Source organism: Pongo pygmaeus, chromosome 4 (assembly GCF_028885625.2).
Source record: "Pongo pygmaeus isolate AG05252 chromosome 4, NHGRI_mPonPyg2-v2.0_pri, whole genome shotgun sequence".
NCBI lineage: Eukaryota > Metazoa > Chordata > Mammalia > Primates > Hominidae > Pongo > Pongo pygmaeus.
In genome coordinates this window covers 11,146,559-11,163,420 of record NC_072377.2, presented here as the reverse complement: position 1 = coordinate 11,163,420, position 16,862 = coordinate 11,146,559, and the positions used below count along the sequence as shown (strand labels likewise).

General features: G+C 37.7%; 1 protein-coding gene across 3 annotated transcripts in view; it reads left to right on the top strand.

Moving 5' to 3' along the window:
• CTNND2 (catenin delta 2) overlaps nucleotides 1-16,862 on the top strand; it is a 948,689-nt gene that overhangs the window by 875,107 nt on the left and 56,720 nt on the right. The gene's annotated exons all lie outside the window — the stretch shown is intronic.

The following is a 16,862-nucleotide window of genomic DNA, read 5'->3' as shown; positions in this document are numbered from 1 at the left end:
TGGAGTAAGACACAGCCCCAATCCAGTAAATGCCAGGAGCCACCAGAATAAATGCCAGGCCTCCCCTAGAGCCTTAAGGGAGCATGGCCCTGTCTGCTGATACCTTGGTTTCAGGCTTGTGACTTCCAGAACCGTGAGGGATACATTTCTGATTTTTTAAGTCACCCTGTTTGTAGTAATCCATTGAAGCAGTCACAGGAAACTAATGGAAAGGAAAAGAAAGAAGTACCATTTTCAGGGGCTCTCAGGGTCTCCAATGGTGGCCCAAGGGGGCACTACCCTGAAACCCCTAAAGTCCTACGTTTTTCTCCAGCTCTGCTCTGGCCTGACTCATGTGAGGAATAGCAGAACCACCAGCTGATCCTGTGCTGTAGTCTCCAGTGACAGTTTCCTTTGAGCAGCAGCATCTATCCCTGTCCCTGTCCACCACTCTGCTTCTGGATCTGTATTCAGGCACATGCTCACCTGAACTTGACCTTAGGAATGTGACACTGGAAGGAAAACAGTTGCTGCATAAGCTCTGTTTAACTAATGGAATTATGTTAAAACAAACAAACATCACTGAATCTTCAGACTTACAATGAAGCCGACAACCCATACTTTTTTTTTTTTTTTTTGCAAGTGTGAGTTGTTTCTACTCACTTTGAAAATAGGGTAGGAGGGACTGCTCATATCGGATTATGATATGTACATAGAAAATATCATTCTGTAATATGAAGACCTCTATTTTTTCTGGATGGATGTATGGATTTGCATGGTTTGGTTTGGTTTGATGAGGCTGACCATAGTCACTGTGTAATAATAATTAAGCTACTTGTCGACCAACGTGTAGGCTCCTGCAGTCCTAGCAGATGATCACTCACCTCACTGTCATCTGTCAGATCATGCCAAATGGGCTTGACAGAGTGGCAGGGCAGTGTGCAGGGCATGTTTGGTGTCTGCATTTCAGAAGGTGACACTGCTAAGAAGTCATTCTTACCAAGGGAAAGGACCTCCTGTCACGGTACCTCATTGCAGAATGAGAGCAGACAGCCAGGAACATCAGAGTCCTGCCGGGCAGAGGCTGCTACCCCGCTGTACAACCTGCTGGAAGATGCAGGGCCTGTGCCTGTGGGCCAGTTACTCTCAGCCAAGTGTAAATGACAGCCTCTATCCCCTGCCTGGGCTCCCTAGTGAGGGAGACAAATAGATACTTAAAGTTTTCCAAAAATTGCAATTTCAGAAGAGAAAACTCAAACACTGAACACTTTCCTGAGGTTTGAACCAATTGATTTACAGAAGCTCTGTGTCTAGTATTTTCCTGCTTTTTTAATCTTCCATGCAATCTCTTTTACTCATCAAATATTTCTCCTTTGCTACAAGTGAAATCCCGTCTCAATAAAGAAATTGCCACAGCACTGCAGCTTCTTTTCTTTTCCTGAAATTTTACCGTATTAATATTGCTTGTAAAAAGTGGGTCATCAGCTTGGCTCAGATATAGCAGTAAGTCATTTTAATTTTAATTGAGTGAAATTAGTGAAAATAAACTTTGGTCCATTTTTGGTCTTCTAAGCTCATTTGTTGCTTCTGTTTTTATATCTACTTGGTCTCTTTTTATTCATTTCACCATACCTTATGTTTTTTCTACCTATCTACTTGTGAACAGTTCATACAATTACAACGTATAGTTACTGATTTTTTTTTAGTATAGCGCAAATACAACTACCAAAGTTTTAAACTCATCACATATAAATCCTGTATGTTTTATGCATGCAACATGAGCCTACAATATGAATGCTGGAATCCTGGGTAGATTAATAATAATGCTAACGATTTCATTAAAAATGTCTACTGTGGTTAATTAACAAAGATACAGTCAATATTATATAGCCCGAGACATTCTTACGGTTCATAGGAATAGTGTTTTCACTAGCTAGGATATTTGGAGGAATATCTAAAGCACAAACCAATTTTACTAAAATACATTTAAGTATCTTTGGGTTCTCATGTTATTTCTCTTGAAATAGAAATTCTGTGTACCATAAAAATACAAAAGAGGCCCAATTCCTTTATCCAAAAAAAACTAAAAAATAAACTCTGACCTAGATATAAAAAATTTTATAAGCTAACACTATTAAAGACCAATCTCGAAGTGAAGACAAGTGATTGGAAGTATTTTTTGAGAAAGGATACTATCTCTTTTGTTGGTAAGAACCATCTAAACCATCTTGCATCTAAGAAAGAAGATTACCTCCTAAATATAAGGGGGACAAGGCTTTTATAAGATCTGGAAAAGTTCAGGCACCTGGCATGAAATTAGGGCCCCATTATATGTGTTAGAAAAAGAGATAAAGTGATGGTCCAACCACCCCAAGCCACACCAGGCTTGCTGCCTTCTTAGGTCTGTTTCAGCTCTGGAGGAAATCCTAGATGTACAGGTTTTTTATAAGCCAAATCAGACCCTGGTGAACCAGTGACCTAAAGCCACCTAAGACTTCCTGGTATCCAAAGCTCAATTCTGTAATTTACATTAGAAGTAGAATTGCCATGTGGAAACCAGCACTTGGCTTGGCTGGTAAGTCCCGGGACAAAAATTGACTTGGGCAACAAAATTAAATGAGTTTCGTACAATGAACTTCCTCTGTTTGAGAACCATCTTGGAATTCATCTATAAACATCTCATTGGTTAATAAGGAAGATGAAATTTTAGGCAAATAATTATATATCTTTCTTTAATGCCATGTATCTCTAGTTTATGAAGTCCTCTGTGAACAAGGTGTGCGTGTATAACATAAGAACAAGACAGATGCATTTAGGAATGAAGTATATTGGGGTGAGCTGCTCCTATCAGCCAACACTAAAAACAGACTAACATATGTCTTCTCTGACCATCCCTTTTTCATAGTAAGAGTTTTCCTTTCAGTTCTGGTTTTCGTCAACATTAATTTAAGTTGTGAAATTACAGCTTCTGTGGTGTAAAGATCTGTGTGCACTTGATGACATGAAAACTTAATCAAAGGAACAAGAACAGTAGCAGCAGGGCCCCAGACTGAGTCCTCAGACCCCAACTTCTCTGGAAATGGAATGGATACCATGCCCAAGACTGCTTTCTCTATTCTGATAAGTTTCTCTATTCTGATAAGTTTCTCTATTCTGATAAGTTTGGCAAAACCTGTGCTTAAACAAAGTTGAACACTTGGCTTCATTGTGTCTGTTGGTCTGCTCAGAGCCTTTACTTTGCTAATTCAAAGTAAATTTGCTAATACATTATAAATCTCTGAGATGAGTATCAAATACAGTATTTCCTGCATTTATGTTGCAGTGAAACCCTATTTATAACATAGCACCTTATAAAAGTAGTATTCCCCAGACCTGCATAGGAGTAAATAACAACTGCAACAGGATAAATGTGAATGCAATTTTCAATGATCAAAGTGCTGTTGTACCTTCTTACCTTGTGTGGTCAAAAGCCTCATGCAATTTGTTAATTAATTTATCAGTAGACATAGGTTTGTTAGCTATCATCCTATCCTCAGTTTATATGATAGAAGGATAAATTATATACATCAGCAAACTAGATGCAACTTCAATGAATGTTTTTGGAATGACTGGCTGAATAAATGCATGATAGGGAAGGTGTCACACAGGTGGTAACGGCAGTCTATCCCTGTGAAAAGAGCCCAGAGGAAGGAGTCAGGAGGGTTAGGCTGGAGAGAAGAGCTTCTGCCTAAGAGACTAATGGTCACCAAAGCTCAGGAGACAGCTCTGTGACCTTTCCCATACCATTTAACTTCTATTTATCTTCTAGATAAATTGGAAATTATGCCTGCCATTTTTATATCCCTAGGGTAATGTAAGACACAAATGGAAATAATGAATATGAATGTTCTTGAAAAAGTTAGAACACTACATAATGTCATCTATGAGTAATAGCATATGAAGAAAACCAACAGATGATTCCCTCTCTCCATATCCTTAATTGGGTCTGATTTTTATTTTGGCAGAGGTGTAAATCAATTTGGAAAAGCAAGAATGAGGGAATGTGATTTTATAATTAATCATTAAGCCATTGCAGTAATCGATTAATTACTGCTATTCCAATGTCGCTCAGGTTGGAGGACTAATTTCAGCTTCTATTCCTGAAAACAAACTTTTCTTTAGAGAAACACTGATCTCATCTGTCTCAGACAGACAATTGTCTTCTGAAATTTTCATCTTAGGAGAGTTCTTGGGTCTTTGCTAGATAGCAATCTTGACCTAAAAATAAAACACCCTTCATAGGTTTCTGTCCTGAAACTAGAATCAGTAGGTTTAAATTTTCATCATTCCTTTCTGCTAAAATTAGTCAATGAATTGAGATAATTATTTTTATGGCTATCATGCTTCATAGTTAATCAAATTATTTAAATCCTGTTAAAATGTATCATATTAGTTGCTTGCCTCATTTTCAATATTTCTCAAAAATCAATTTATTTCTAGTTCAAAAAGGAACTTCAGCAAATCTCTTGTTAATTAACTGCCATTTTTATTTTTAGAACCATTCTTATACTAGTTAAATATGCATATATCGGCCACCTTCTTGCCCATAGTTCTACTCATTTTCTTAGTTCTTCACACTTCAACAGTGTGAGAATTTCTCAGAATCTAATTCAGTGAATTCCCCTGGATGAGACAAGGTGCTGAAACATACAATTCCTTTTGTCTTCCAAACAGATGGAATAGGTTATTTATTTGAGTGTAATAACTCTTGAAAGAACTGCATACCGTATGCCATAAACCTATAAGATTCTGCCTCATTCAATGTTATTTCTTTTCAGAGGACTGAGTTACTCTTTGAATCATTTTCTCAGACCAACTGCTTACCAATTCGGGCATGTGAAATAGGATCTTATATGTGTTACAGGTCTGTGCTTTTTTTTTGTTTTTGTTTTTTTGAGACTGAGTCTTACCCTGTCACCCAGGCTAGAGTGCAATGGCGTGATCTCAGCTCACTGCAACCTCCACCTCCCGGGTTCAAACAATTCTCCTGCCTCAGCCTCCTGAGTGCTGGAATTACAGGTGCCCGCCACCATGCCCAGCTAATTTTGGGGGAGTTTTTTTGTTTGTTTGCTTTTTTGAGACAGAGTTCACTCTGTTGCCCAGGCTGGAGTGCCGTGGTATGATCTCAGCTCATTGCAACCTCTGCCTCCCAGGTCCAACTGATTCTTCTGCCTCAGCCTCCCAAGTAGCTGGGACTACAGGCACGTGCCACCATGCCTGGCTAATTTTTGCATTTTTAGTAGAGACGGGGTTTCGTCATGTTGGCCAAGCTGGTCTCGAACTCCTGACCTCATGCAGTCTACCAGCCTTGGCCTCCCAAAGTGCTGGGATTACAGGTGTGAGCCACTGTGCCTGGCCTGTACTTGTTTTTTAAAATAATTATTATTAGAAAAAAACATAAGGAACTTTAGTGTACCTTCTAGAATTTGTCTTATCCTCTGCCCATAGCAACTATTTGATCCCCTGGCTCCAGCTGGTCTCTTCTTACTATTCCTTCTCTCTCTCTTTTTCTATTTGAATAAATCTCTAATCAATTAAAACAACAGGCAGATTACAAAAGAAGATTCACTTTTTAAAAAAATCAAGGCATCTCATGAAATATTTATTTGAATCTAGCAAGAGCAAAGGGGCAGATGTGGAGATGAACAGGTCCCTTTCTGGGAAAAGGGGACTGGTATGATCAATCCAGAGGGTTGGTGTTGCCACAACCATTTTCCACTGTGTGAAAGGAAGACAGAAAGAAAAAACATCAAGATGAGAAAGGGGTTTTCTTATGGATTGTTGCAGGGGAGCCAGAATTAAGACCAGCCGTCTACATTTAAAACTAAGTACAAAATTACCCTGGTTTGTAAGGTTACATTTAGTCAGGTCATGCTGGGCAAACAGCAGTTTTCTCACAAGGTAATCACATTGTCACAGATTCGTATTGCCAGTGTCAGAGATGATGTTGATTTGGGGAGTCTGCAACTGTTAGGAAATGGGTCAAAGATTCATTATTTGGGACTACAGTAGAAAGGTGATTGTGTGTTTTGTTTGTTTGCTTGCTTGCTTTGGGATTGTTTCCCTGAGCTTGGCTTTGTTCTATTTCCCTGAATGAGGACTGTGACAAGCACATGATGTGCACACTGCCATGACAGGTGCAGAGCTGGGTACTGGTTTGCCTTTACAGTTTTAATGCTGACGTTCTGCCCCTAAAATAGATTTAACCACAGGTGTTTGGTTAGCAGTTTTCCTATTTGTGATCATTAATTTGGTATGTTGTCTTATTGAACCAGCTGTATAGACATAGGTATAGCAAGCAGTGTTGATTCATTCACAAAGACCCCTTAGCATGGTTATAAAAATGAGAGCTATATGATGTTAAATCTTGAGGGTAAACTTTTGTTTTGTGGTCACTTTTATATCTGTGGCAGAAATATTTGATTCTGGATTGCTGAAATCAGTAACCCAGAACTTCAGATTCAAAGTTCACCTCTTCCAGGTTTCACATCCACTACTTATGTCTCAAAGATTATTCCATCTCTCTGAGCTCCAAGTTTTCAGTGCTCCTGGCCATACTACCTGTAGGGTTGGGATTCCCTAAGCCAACATTCCCCAACCTTTTTGGCAGCAGGGACCAGTTTCATGGAAGACCATTTTTCCATGGACTGAGGTTGGTGGGGAAGATGGTTTCAGGATGAAAGTATCCACCTCAGATCATTGGGCATTAATTAGATTCTCATAAGGAGTGTGCAACCTAGATCCCTCGCATGCACTGTTCACAATAGGGCTCACACTCCTGTGAGAATCTAATGACACCACTGATCTGACAGGAGGCAAAGCTCAGGCTGTAATGCTCACTCACCTGCCACTCACCTCCTGCTGTGTGGCCTGGTTCCTAACAGGCCATGGACCAGTATTGTTCCATGGCCCAGGGCTTGGAGATCCCTGCCCTAAGCTATACAACATGAACCAAGCCAGTGTCCTGGGAGGATGGTGTAGGCATTAACTCCACTATGAAATGCACTCATTTTAAATGAGCTTGTCATGTCTAATTAAATTATATATCCCTTTAAATGTAACATCTCTGGCATGGTCATTATCACAGATTTGATTTACCCAATTACATTCTGGTAGGAAGGAGGACAGATTCTAGGTAAATATGAAAGCCTATGGCTAAAGAAAAACACCCAGATTAGTAATAATAATAGTTAAATAATAATGTAACTATTGCTTTCAGTTGTTGTATAGTTTCAGACCAATCAATATATGTCATGATATTTGCAGGACTATTATATTATTAGCTTTTCCTGATAATTTATTGTCATCTGTTTTAAAATTTTTAAAGGATTTTTAAAATGAATTTTGAAGGATTAATTAGAAGATACCATTTAAGGAATGTTTTATTCTAGTCTTTATAAGCATAACCTGTTAGATCAAGCACTGGAGACAGAGGAAATAGAAAGAAGGCTTCTATAACATGCCCGATTCAAATCAGAACAGTAATCACAGTGAAATTTGTGTCATTCTGTTGAGGTAATTAATCCTTGTTTTGTTGATCTTGGATGAGTAGGCACTCCAGTTTCTCAAAGTTTTCTGCCTCCAATGCAAACAAATTCTGGAACTCCTGACTCAGTCCCTTGGTTGTGTTCATTTGTGGTGGTGATATCAGCTGATATAGGGATGCGTGTAACTAAGATCCAATTTTCTATTCTATCAAATGTCAAAAGAACTTGTTAGAGTCCTTTAATCGAGCTATCGTGATGTTTCTTCCAGCAGACATCATTACTGACCCATGGCTTTGGCAGGGGTATTTAGGATAGTGTGACAAAAAATCAGAAACCACCTATTGGTGCTAAGGCTGAATAGTCTGGTTGTTTACTCATTATAACCACTAATATCAAAATTCAGGCCAGTTTAGTTTCATAAAGAATTAGTCAGTGAGGGCCACGAGAGTGGTGAGGGTACAGAATGATCTCCATGGCCTTTTAATCTATTCCATCCAATGTGTGTTTGGATTACCACCAACTGAAAAGGCTATTTTAAATGTGGAGATGGGATCTTCTTTTAAAAAATTGTTGACCATTATTGTGCCATTCTTTAACATGAAAGACAGTGTGCCTCTCTCCACAATGAAAACGCCATCACTGCTGAAGCATCATCATAATGCTCTTATTTTACTCATAATAATTAAGTGGTGGTTGAGCTTTTCATTTTTTCATTTGGCAGGTCTTTTTGTATTGGATTCTTGATGAACAGGACAGCTCTCAACATAGTATTAAACTAAATAAAAATCTACAAAATGTTGAACATAGCTAATTATTTCTAGGATCCCTTTTCTCATAAAGTGAAGAAGAAAAATCTTTAGTGTTACCAGAAGTTTTCTGAGAAACCCCAAAGATGGTTTAGATGTAGAAGATACTTCTAAAAGTTGTATTAGTTTGAGGCCAGGTGCAGTGGCTCACGCCTGTAATCCCAGCTCTTTGGGAGGCCGAGGTGCGTGGATCACCTGAGGTGAGGAGTTTGAGACCAGCCTGGCCAACATGGTGAAATCCCATTTCTACCAAAAAATACAAAAAATTAGCCAGGCATGGTGGTGGGCACCTGTAATCCCAGCTACTTGGGAGGATGAGGCAGGAGAATTGCTTGAACCCAGGAGGCAGAGGTTGCAGTGAGCCGAGATCATGCCATTGCACTCCAGCCTGGGTAACACGAGTGAAACTCTGTCCAGAAAAAAAAAGTTGTATTAGTTTGACTATGGGGGTGCAGATTTGTGGAAGGCAATTTCAAAAAGAGTTATCTGGGATGCAAGATATGAGTGTAAATCTGGAGTGGCTAAAGACAAGATGTAACTTCAGCTTGGCTCAGAATGATAATATTTATAATAAAACGGTTAAAGAAGTTATTAGGAACTCTAGCATTTTCATAAGCAAAGATCTTTTACTAAATAATTAATTTAAAAGATTGAACTCTAGCATTTCCACAAGTGAGGAAATTTTGCTAAAAGTGACTCAAGAGATTAACAAAAGCACAAAAAAATTAACAGGATATCAAGTAGGAGGATTTTAGTGACAAAAGAAGCTTTTGTTCTTTGGGCACAGACTATTCTTCAAAATTTCTTACTGAAAACAGAGTATATACTCAAATATACTCAGAGAGAAAACCCAACACTAACTATATTATTTTTGTACCCTACTCATGTAACATTTGCAGTAGAAATTTCGCAGGCCTTTTCTCTATCTTGTAAGTAAACTCATCAAAATTACACAAACTTTATAAAAGACTGTAACACCTTTCATTGTTTTTTTTTCAAGTCCATTATTTCTGGGCATTATAAACCAAGGCAAATAAGGTTCACTTCTTCTCAACCTTTCCATAACTTATTGCACATGCTCAAATACATCTTAATTTTACATATTAACACACAGCCAGACTTTTTAACCTTAGACATACTTTCTTCCTTGATAAACAAAAATACATTCCATTATCTTATAGACACATTCATATTATTTTACAACTATTGTACCTAGTACAGTGTAGTAGGCAGCATAATGTCCTCCCAAAGATGTCCAGAACCTATTCCCCCAGACCTGTGACTGTGCCACCTTACATGGCCAAGGGGAATTAAGGTTGATAATCAGCTAACCTTGAGATAGGAAGAAGACCCTGGATTATCCAAGTGGGCCCAATGTAATCACAAAGGTCCTTAAAAGTGGAAAAGGGAGCAGTTGGGGGCAAATGAAAGGGTCAGAGCGATGTGACACAAGAAAGTTTTAAAGTTTGAAACAGAGGATTACATGCCAAGGAAGTCAGGTGGCCTCTAAGAACTGGAAAAGGCAAGAAAACGATTCTGTCCTAGAGCTCCCAGAATGCAGTCCTGCCCACACCCTAACTGTAGCCTAGTAAGACCAGTGTTGTACTTCTAACCTGCAGAACTGTAAAATAATAAATGTATCTAGTTTTAAAGTTCTGAACCTGTGGTGATTTGTTACAGCAGCATTAGAAAACTAACACATAAAGCATCAACTTTTCATATTAATTATAACTTTGAAACCATGTAACTAAGTTGTTTCCTCACAGACATAGAGAAGGCTAGGAGACAGTTGCCTGGGTATACTTGGGATCAGCTGAGATTCCAGAAAGCTGCCTGTGACTCCTCACAATGTACTTCCTCCAACAGTCTGATGTATTGTTTTTGTATTTCATGAATTAGCAACATGAACGAGTCCAGGACATTTGTACATTTGCAGATATTTGAAGCGCATATATGTGTGTGCCTATGTGTTTAGTGGACAGTGTTTTTTCAAAAAGAGGACATTAAAAATTTTACTCAGAGGAGTTTAATGGAGTAACTCAGTAACAGATTGTTGTAGAATTCTCTAAGGTGAAGAAGAGCAACTCCTTCATGAAACAGCAGTTATTAAAATTCAATCTAGCTGAACACTTGTTAACCTTTTTAAATTTTTAAATAATAATGTTAGCTTATCTGTCTAATAAACCTAGAATTGGAAATCTTAAAAATTCATATTATTAAAAATTGAGGAAATTAATCTTTTATAAAACAGATCATGCTAACAAAAGATTTATGAAATGATAAAACCAGGGGAAAGACATCTCTGTTTTTCCCCTAATATTATCAAACCAGTCTGATTTTGCAAGGATTTGCTTTAGCTGAAAATACTGCATCAACTCTTTTTAACTTAGATACCAAATATTGAAACCTCTTCAAATGTCCTTAAAGGTCCTGAAGTGTCTTACTATTTTTTCCCTTGTCTTTGCTAACCTGGCATCAACTTTTATTTCTTTGCTTTAAATTTTTTAATCTGGCTACCAAGACTGTTAATTTAATTCATTGTGAAATTTCTTTGTGTTTTTCCTTGAAATAAGCTTTTGTGAACTATATATATATATATATATATATATATATATAATTTTTTTTTTTTTTTTTTTTTTTGAGACAGAATCTTACTCTGTCACCCGGGCTGGAGCGCAGTGGCATGCATGTTCTCAGCTCACTGCAACCTCCGCCTCCCAGGTTCAAGCGATTCTTCTGCCTCAACCTCCCGAGTAACTGGGATTACAGGCTCCTGCCACTGCACCCAGCTAATTTTTTGTATTTTTAGTAGAGACAGGGTTTCACCATGTTGGCCAAGCTGATCTCGAACTACTGACCTCATGATTCGCCCACCTTGGCCTTCCACAGTGCTGGGATTATAGGCGTGAGCCACCGCGCCTGGCCAGATTTTTATTTTTTTCTTAAAGGACCAGCAACTTAAAGCATTCTGAGGGTCTTTTCATTGGCAATATTTTAGTTTTTTTGTTGTAATTACATATACAAGGACTTACTTGTTTACATAAGCAAATCAAATAGGGAGCTCCATTTATCAGTCTCATCCAGAGAATAGAAAAGTTATACCAATTTCTAGACACAGAAAATGTTTATACACATACAACAGAAGAATCCCCAGCGAACTCTTGGGTAAGCTGGAGGATTCAGGAACTTCTGACTGGATGTCTTCTTATCTCATATGTGCTATTTTTTTGTAATCCTTGTCAAGTCCATTGTGGGTTGAACCAGGGGATACATTTTAAGATTTATTAACACCTTTTTGTCAGCACATGTTTATTGGCATATTTCTATATTTCTGTGTGACTTTTCTAATTTTTATCTTTAAAAAAATTATGGATTCTCAGGAAATTGCAAAGATAGTAAGGAGGGGTCTTATGTATCCCTCAGCTAGTTTCCAGCAATGGCTATATCTTATGTAACTATAACACAATAAATCAGGAAGTTAACATTGCAATATGTGTGTACAGTGTCATCACATGTGTGGATTTGTGTAACCATCAAGGCTATCAAAATACAGAGTTATTCCCTCAACCCAGTGATATTTGTTGTACCATCTTGTCATAGTCAGAGTCTTCCTAACTATCCTAAACTCCTAGCAACCATTAATTTGTTCTCCATCTCTATAATTTTGTTATTTCAAGAATGTTATATAAGTGGTATCTTACAATATAGAACCTTTTGAGACTGGCTTTTCTCACTTAGCATAATACCATTCAAATCTTTTCAGGTTGTAGCACATAGTGTTCCTTTTGATTGCTAAGTAGTATTCCATGTATTTTGTTTTAGGGGAAAAAAAAAAGATAAGCACTCAGAACCTTCCAGATGTTTCCAGAGGTCAGAGATCTCCGGACAATCCAGAAGAGACTTTTCCCATATTAACAAGCATTCAGACATTTTCAGTAACTAAGTAATACCATTTTGAATGCTTCACCAATTTGGTCTATAAGCCACACTAACCAGTTTTAAAATATATATTTTTTGCATATATTTTTCCCCTTTAATGATAGACTGTGTTTAAATTAGATATATTTATAGTGTGCAAATGACAGATTTCTATAAATTAAGCTCCAAATATTTCCCAAAAGAGAAATGAGAGACAAAACATTCCAGCATTGTAAACATCAAACAACCTTTTATATACAAAAGGAAAAAAGCTCTTTTCACACTAACTTACAGACATCCAATCACACGGAAATCAGCTCCTCACTTTTATATCATCAATTATTGATGAAAAGTAAATTCAGAGAGGGGAGAGGATTCTAGGCTAATGGAGAAGTAGGAAGCACCAGGAATCTGTTTCACCACCTGGACACAATCACATTGGCAGAATCTGTCTAATAGTCAGGGTTCTCCAAAGGGACAGAATTGATAGGATATATGTATACATGAAAGGGAGTTTATTAAGGAGAATTGGCTTACATGATCACAAGGTGAAGTCCCATGATAGGCCATCTGCAAGATGATGAAGAAAGAAGCCATCAGTGGCTCAGTCTGACACCAAAAGCCTCAAAAGTAAGGAAGACAACAGTGCAGCCTTCAGTCTGTGGCCAAAGGCCCAAAAGCCCCTGTCAAACCAGTGGTGTAAGTCCAAGAGTCTGATGTTCAAGGGCAAGAAGCATCCAGCATGGGAGGAAGGTGAAAGCCAGAAGGCTCAGCAAGCCATCTTATCACACCTTTTTCCACCTGCTTTTGTTCTAGCCATGCTGGCAGCCGATTGGATGGTGCCCACCCACCTTGAGGGTGGGTCTGTCTCTCCCAATCCACTGACTCAAATGTTAATCCTGGCAACACCCTCACAGACACACCAGAAACACTACTTTACCAGCCACCTAGGTATCCTTCAATCCAATCAAGCTGACACCTAGCATTAACCATAACACTGATATAACTATTTTGAAACTCTGGAGTCTATTGAAGGCTTAAACATTTCAGAAGGCTTGGACAGTAAAGTACAGTTTATTTGGTCAATCTCAGCTTAGCTCAGCAGTAGCTACCCATCTCCCACCCTTCAGCCCTGTGGCAGGTAGCTGTGCACATGTTCCTAGAGCAGCTTACTTGCAGCTGGCAGAAGCCAGGGTTGGCACAAAAGACCCTCTCCTCTAAATATTGGGGATCTGTTCTTTCTCCTGATTGCTGCTTCTCACTACAGAGATACAAACACAGCGGCAAGCAGCCATTGTTGCACATACCCATACCATGATTGCAAGCCCCTCTATCTTTGGCTGAAGTTATTTTCAGAGGATTTAAAGAGCTGACACCCTCACCCTCTTCATCCACTTTATTTTTTTCTTTTCCCTTTTTGGGAGCCAGTCATTAAAGACTAGCATATTCAGAAGCAACTGCATATACAAGAGAAATAAGACAGCCATTGTTCATGCCCAGGGAAACTCTCATGCTCAGAAAATATCTGTGAAGATCTTAAGGCTAATTCTCAACACAGAGACAGCCTAAAACAGTCAAAAACAAAACAAAATCAAAAAATAACAAACCCAGGAAAAGAGGAAGAATCTGATTTCCAGATAACCCATTATTACATTAAGATTTTCAGTTTCAACAACAACAAAAAACCACAAGGTGTACAATGAATACAATGAAACAGGGAAGTATGACCAGTTCAAAGAAAAACAACAAACAAACAAACAAACAAACAGAAACCATAGCTGAAAAATGGCACAAAGGCAGATCCACTAGACAAAGACTTTAAAACAACTGTTTTAAAGATGTTCAAAGAATTAAAGGAAGATATGAAGAGAGTCAAGAACATGATGTGTGAACAAAATGGAAACATAAATAAAGACATAGAAAACCTAAAAATAAACAAAAAAATTTACAGCTGAAAAGTACAATAATTGAAATGAAAAATTCACTAAAGAAATGCAAAGGCAGATTTGAGCAGGCAGAAGAAAGAATCAACAAACTTGAAGATAGGAAAATTTAAATTATTGACTTTGGAGAACAGAAAGAAAAAAGATCGAAGAAAAGGAGCAGAGCTTAAGGGTTCTGTGGACGTCATCAAGAAGATCAAATACACACTACAAAAGACTCAGGAGAAAAAAAGTGGGAAAGGGATAGAGAGATTATTAGAGGAAATAATGGCTGAAAACTTACCAAATTTAACAAAAGGCATAAATATAAACATTCAAGACTCAATGAGATTCAAATAGGATAAGCTCAAAGATACCTAGACTGAAACACATTACCATCAAATTGTTGAAAGACAAAGATAAAGAATCTTGAAAGCAGAGAGAAGTGACTCATCACGCACAAGAAATCCAAAATAAGGTTATCAGCTGATTTTTTAATCAAAATTTTGAAGACCAGAGGTAGTAGGTCGATATAGTTATGGTGCTGAAAGAAAAAAAAAACTGTCAGCCAAGAATCCTATGTCCAGCAGAAGTGAGGGAAAACTTAAGACATTCCCTGATAAACAGAAACTAAGAGAGTTCACTACCACTAGACCTGCTCTGTAAGAAATCCTAAAGGGAGTCCTGCATGTTGAAATGCAAGAACACTAAACAGTAATTCAAAGGTATAAGAAGAAATAAAGATCTTAGTAGAGATAAATACATGGGCAATTATAAAGCTCATATTGTTTTAACAATGGTTCATAATGCTACTTTTGTTTTCTACATAATTCAGCACATTTAAGAAAAAGCAATTACTAGTTTAAAGGCTAGCATTATTGTGACTTTGTTTCCTAACTCCACATTTTTTTCCACATAATTAAAGAGACTAATTCATTTCTAAAAACCAATTATTTATGTTTTTGGACACACAATGTTTAAAGATGTAATTGTGTGACATCAATAACTGAAAAGTGTGAGATAGAACTGTAAATGAACAAAGTGTTTGTATGTTATTGAAGTTAATCTGGTATAAATTCAAATTATAATGGTATAATATTAAATGTAATCGCTGTGGTAACCACAAAGAAAATCATTAAACTATATAGACAAAAGAAAATAAGGAAATTAAAACATTTCACTACAAAAAAACAATCAACACAAAGGAGATAGTAGTGCAGGAAATTAGGGACAAAAAAAAGCTATAAGACATATAGAAAACAGCAAAATGCTAGAAATAAGACCCTTTTTATGAGTAATTACTTTAAATATACATGGATAAACTCTCCAATCAAAGACAGAGATTGACAGAGTGCATTAGAAAAATATGATCCAATTGTATGTTGCCTACAAAAAACTTACTTTAGATTCAAAGACAGAAATAGATTGAAAGTAAAAGGATATTTGTACATCTATGTTCACACCATTATTCTCAATAGTGAAAATGAAGTATCAACCCAATTTTTCGTCAACAGAAGAATAGCAAAATATGATATATACATGCAATGGAATATCATTCAGTCTTGAAAAGAAAGTTCTGTCTGGGTGCAGTGGCTCACGCCTGTACTGCCAGCACTTTGGGAGGCTGAGATGGGCAGATCGCTTGAGGCCAGGAGTTCAAGACCAGCCTGGCCAACATAGTGACACCCTGTATCTACTAAACATACAAAAAATTAGCTGGGTGGGGTGTCACATACCTGTAATCTCAGCTACTCAGGAGGCTGAGGAATGAGAATTGCTTGAACCCAGGAGGCAGAGGTTGCAGTCAGCTGAAATTGCACCACTGTGCTGCACCCTGGATGACAGAGTGAGACCCTGCTTGGAAAAAAAGAAAAAAAAGAGTGTACATTCTGACATATGCTACAACATGGATGAACCTTAAGAACATTATGCTAAGTGAAATAATCCAATCACAGAAAGACAAATCCTTTATGATGCCATTTATATGAGGTACCTGGTTGTCAAATTCAAAGAGACAGAAAGTAGAATGGGGGTTTCCAGGGACTGAAGGGAAGGGTTGGGGAGTTGTTTAAATGCTTTTAAAGTTTCAATTTTGCAAGATGAAAAGAGTTCTGGAGATAGATGATTGTAGAATGATATGAGTCTACATAATATCAATGAACTATATACTTAAAATGGTAAATTTTATAAGTATTTTACTGCAATAAAGAAGTTTTTTGGAAAAAATAAACTCAGAGCACCTCAGCAAAAACCCACAGATCAGTTTTAGCAGCTGCAGAAACAGGAGGGCCATAGAACAACTTAAACCTCAAAGACAAAGGAGTTGTGATGTTTCTCATCCAGGGTTGCTCTCCAGTCCAGCTGACCTTCTGGAAAAATATATTTTCTCTAATCAGTTTGAGACATTTAGGTTTCTAATTGTGCACAACAAAGACCATCTACACATAGGACTCCATTAGTGATCAGAAGAGATCTATAATAAGTGTAGGAAGGAACTCAAGTGACTTCCCTGTTGTCTGCTGCCTTTAGAGAATGCAGGTCTTTAGACCATAAGACAACCACTCAACATTCTTGCCACCAATGCGAAAACCAAATGGTAGCATGCACATGAGTAACAAATACAGGTTCAGAAATAGAAACAGAAAGTCACAAACACAACATGGAAACAGAAGCAGTCAACGAGAGCAAGGCTGTTACCTCATCATGAAATC